This window comes from Phyllostomus discolor, chromosome X (genome assembly GCF_004126475.2).
Source record: "Phyllostomus discolor isolate MPI-MPIP mPhyDis1 chromosome X, mPhyDis1.pri.v3, whole genome shotgun sequence".
NCBI lineage: Eukaryota > Metazoa > Chordata > Mammalia > Chiroptera > Phyllostomidae > Phyllostomus > Phyllostomus discolor.
The window spans coordinates 63463860-63468764 of NC_050198.1; positions in this window are offsets into that span (position 1 = coordinate 63463860).

Here is a 4905-nt window from a genome sequence, read left to right on the forward strand (position 1 = left end):
CTTTGTGTGCATCCAGCAACTTCTAACAAGCATCTGGCTTTCCACACAGACCAACTCTCTGACCAGTACAGAGTCTCTCTGGGTCAGGGCCAGTCATGGCCCATCTCTTCTCCCATCTCCTGGTGTTACCCTGCTCCCCAGTTTCTCTGGTACTATCCCAGCTGGCAACTGCCACTGGGTTATGCCACTGGTTTTGTGACAGTAAGGGACACAAATCCAGCCAGGTTACGCTGCTGTTTTTGTGTCACTTACTATCTTTTTATCCCCCCAGCAACTTTAAGTGTCCAGGTCTCTCCTGGCATAGGTCTGTGACTTCCTTGCTTTGGGAAGGGAAGGAGCTGCTAAGTTGCTATCACTAACACAGCTGTCTTCCAATGCTCCCACAATAGCCACAGTCTCCAGTGCAAGGACCAGAGACCTTCCTGTCAGCCTGCAAAATCTTCTTACCCTCTATTTTTTAAACGTCTTCTGCAACCGGTGGCTTCCAACTTCATATCAGCTGGGATTCTGTTGGCTGTTCTAAAGAAGATTGGCTAGGTGTCCCAGTTGGGTGCACAAGTAAGTGGGTTCAGCTCCCACCTACCTCACCACCATCTTCACAACCAGAATTTTACAAGATATTTTGACTGCCATCTTACAGTAGCATTAGACTATGTTATCTTTTGTGCTAGCACCTGTGATTAGGATCACAAGTGGCTGTCACTTGTAGGTACATACAAAAAAAAGAAAAATAAAATTGTTTAATTGTTATGTAAGATGCATATCTCTTTTAGTGTAACTTTTTAAAAATTTTATTGTATTTTTCCATTATTAACTATTGTCCACATTTGTGTTGGAGACTTCCTGTTGTCAAGATAAATGTAAAAATAAAAACTCAGAAAATAGTTTAAAATTTAAATGATTATTGGCCACAACAATTTCATTTTCTCACTATTCAGTTTCTTTCAGATTAATGTGCCAGATTATTCTATGGATACCTAAGCATTGCCTTTTAATTGCAGTTTAATGATGAACTGTTTTGTCGATGTGCTAGTTGAATTTTTTTTCAATTTTGTCACTTATAGTAGTTTGCAAATTAAAAATTCCATCTCACATCTATGGATTCATAGATGTGAGAATTATTGTTAGGAACAGAGGACTAACTCATAATTCTCAAAGGTAGACCAGTGCCACCTAATAGAGAATGGTAATTATTTATGGGAGAAATAAGACTTAGGTTCTTAAGCTAATTTGCTTCTATTAGAAAGCAGCAATATTGCAAATGGGAAAACCTTTTGGGAACTGCCCTGCCTGGTATCAGAAGCTGTAACCTCTGCCAAGGCAAAGGCTGAGGGAATGACCTTGGACCATAAGCCAGCAAGGAGACAAAAGCTTATCTCCCTGGAAGGAGTTCCCCTTCTGCCCCTTTTACTTCACCCTGCTTGGCTCCCAATGCTTGGTCAGTTAGCCAATGATGGGTAAGATTCCCCAAGGAGGGAACAATCTAAGACAGGCACGATCATGTGGGAGGCCCCCAAGGAAGGACTTTGGGGACTACAGCAAAAGGGGGTGACAGACCCTCACCCCTTGGCTTTGACATAGCCTGAGTCCTCATTGTCTGCGAGAGAATCTCCTAATCTCGTGCCTGCCTTACTTCCCTTGCTCCACCAAAGCCTGAAATAATGACAGAAGGTGGTGCAGCCCTGTGTTGGAAAGGGCGGGTTCCCCGGGTGATCAGGCCTAAGAAAGAATATGTAAAATCCTGTGAAACTTGCTTTGTTTAGAATGCTCTCAGTTGAATGATAAGGGTCCAGGGAAGAAGTAAGTTTGTTCCTTAAAGTTTTTTACAGCTCTTTGACCCTGACTCAAAATAGGCCCTCAGACTTCCTTGTTATCTATTGTTTAATCCTTACTTCCTGGCAATGAATAATGATATTTTCCTGAACGAACGTAATAAAAGCCTGCTCGGGTGGGAGAACGAGGCACTCTCCCTTAGGGGAGCTCTCCCCTAGGGAGGGTGGCCATGGTGCTCCCCACTAGAGAGAGTAGCCATTCCGTCCCTACTTCCCCACAGGACCTGGTTGTCTCTGTGTATGTTTTTCTCATGTGTCCACGAGTCATCTATAGTGTTCCATGGTCACTGCTGGTCAGTGGCCGCAGCACAAACCAATGAGGTATTTGAACTATAAGAGGATTGCTATCTCAGCAGGATGGTATAAATCTATATTGTGTAGAGTCTTTCAGTCTGGGAAACCAGTTGGGCCAGATTAAAATTTATAAGCTCAGCCTCAATGAACTTGGTTCCTCATAACTGAAGAAGGAAAAACAGGTTCTTTCTTAGGATAGATTTAACTAAGGCATTTCTATGTGATTCCAAAACCATAGGTCAGGTTAGTCAGCTCAATCAAACATTTACTAAGCTCAGTAGTAAAAAAGAAATCCCAAGAAGTAATACATTTTTTATTACCCAAAACCATTTGATAGATTTATTTTTCTTTTTGCCAATTGAATTTTCATTGTGTGAGGAGAACCCAAGGCCATGATTCCTAATCCTGTTTGAGTAGCAATTCAAGTTTTCTCCAATAATGTCAAGAGCTGTCAAAATCCTTCAAAATAAAATTACTTTTAATTCATTTCATTTCACAAAAATATGTCACATAGTATATTTATTGAAAGTCATGAATTCAAATAAAGTGTTCACAATTTCAAAGCAGACCAGCATTAAATGATCCAACCCACAGTATTATAAAGCTATTTTTCCGGTCTTTAAATGTTAGTACTGAGGCTTTTAAAATGAAATTATCAGAAGTGGTGGTGAAACATACTAGTTTTAAATGTGGTGATATTTTTAAACATGTGTTTGTTTAATTATCTTGTTGTTGATTACACTTCAGAAAGCACTCACTCGATGTTTGTTGGGGATTTTCTAAAAATCAGAGGTAGCAGTTATGCTTCCATCTATATATAGGTTGCATTTCTGTGGACCCCCCCCACCCACTGACTATATTAGGTAGGACTCTTGATTGCAAGTAACAGAGACTGATCTGAAATTAACTTGAGTAATTAATGATAATGATGATGATAGTGATTGTGACAGGATAGTAAGAAGCTAGGGAAATTCCTGGGCAAGTGGAATGGGAAAACTGAGGCAATAAAATTAATCAAGGCCAAACAGTTTGAACAACTTGCGCCAAGGACACTTGAGAGTGAATGGTTCATACCTCTCCTCCTTAACCAAAGAATACATAGCTTAAATCTTTGTGGCCTGGAAAATAGACAATAAGAACTAATTAATGTTTGTAGTGCCAGATAACCTAAGGACAGATGAAATCAGGGGGGAAAGAAAAAAAAACACAAAAAACATTAAAAGCTGGACAGACCCATGATAAAAGTAACAGTATAGCAGACCAAGGGATATTCCCAAATTTACCTATGAATTCATTTTAATGAACCAGAATATTAAAAATGCAGCTGGAAAGCTGATGAATATTTTTCTTAACCCTCTCCCCCTCTTAAGATTCCCACCTACAGAAAAAAAGATAAAAAACCCTCAAGACAAAGACTCAGGGCAGGCTTGCTTCAGAACATGCCCATGCACATTCCCAGGAATGAACAATTTATTTCCTTATAAAGTCTGAGGGTCCCCAGGATACTGGCCACCTGGGGAGCAGTAGGCAATGGAAATTTGACCCAGGCTTACCCCCTGACCCTATCTCCAGGGTCCCATTTTTCTCTGACTTTCCGGTAAGCTAAAAGCAGCCATGTTTTGGCTTACTTCTTGCACTGTGACCTTGACTTCCCCGAGTGCTAACAGCAGTCCAGCCTTGTCTCACTCACACTTTTCTAGAGAGCAAAAGCAGAACACTGTCTAGTCTCTCTTATGTTACTTCTTTTGCTCTAGGTCCTTCCTTTGTTTCGCTGACACCAGCCTTAACAAAAATACTCTCAAAATCATTTGGACTTGTGTTGTGAATTTTTTCCTACACAGCATGAAGAACCCACAAACTATAGCTGGCCTTACACAGACCCACTTTGGGCCAGATTCCCATCTGGCAAATTTTGAAGCTTTTTGACATTTTGGGCAAAACTAAAATGTCCAAAAATATCTAATTTAAGCACTTTTAAGCATTTTTATCAAGACAATCTCTTGCCTCAGCTTTTGTCTGTCTTTGTTGGATGTGCTCTTCTCTGTATCAGTTTTTCCTATATTCAGTGGATTCTCCCCAGGTCAAGGCAATAACCCCCAGGGTTACTGCTGCAAGCTAGGAACCCTGACATAAAAAGTGACCCAACAAAATTTCAGAGTGCACTCTTATTTGCCTTGTTCATGTCCATATAGATGAATGAGTTGTGGTGTTGATCAAGCCTGGGTCATGCTACTACTTCTGAGATAAAATATTCCACAACACCTCGTGGACTGAGAGAACTGGAGGGTGATTGGTTTTACATAGGAAAATGAGAGTGATGCTAAAAGAAAGATACATAAATAATGATGTTGGTTGGAAAAAAAGTTTACTTTCTCAATATACCATGCATGTTTGTCTTTGTACATTGATAGAAATTCATATACCTGCAAAAATATATATATAATGTAAATATAACAATTTTAAGTATTTATCAAACAATTACAATATGCCAGGTACTGTGCTTGGTCATCTTCCTTTTCAAAAACTTTGAACAATAGGAGAGGTGGCTGGGTTTTGTTCACTGGAGCTTTCTTGAAACTGGGGATCCTAGATACACCATGTGGGAGAAAAAGCCTATAAAAGTTCATGAAGAAATGGAACAGAGAAAGACATGTCCTGAGCCCTAAGGCAGTTCAGACAAATTTAGGCACTTTTACACATGTTGTCTCTAATCTTCACAACAAGCCAAGATAAGTTGTATTAACCACATTTTGCAGATGAAGAAACAAAGAAGAAACGG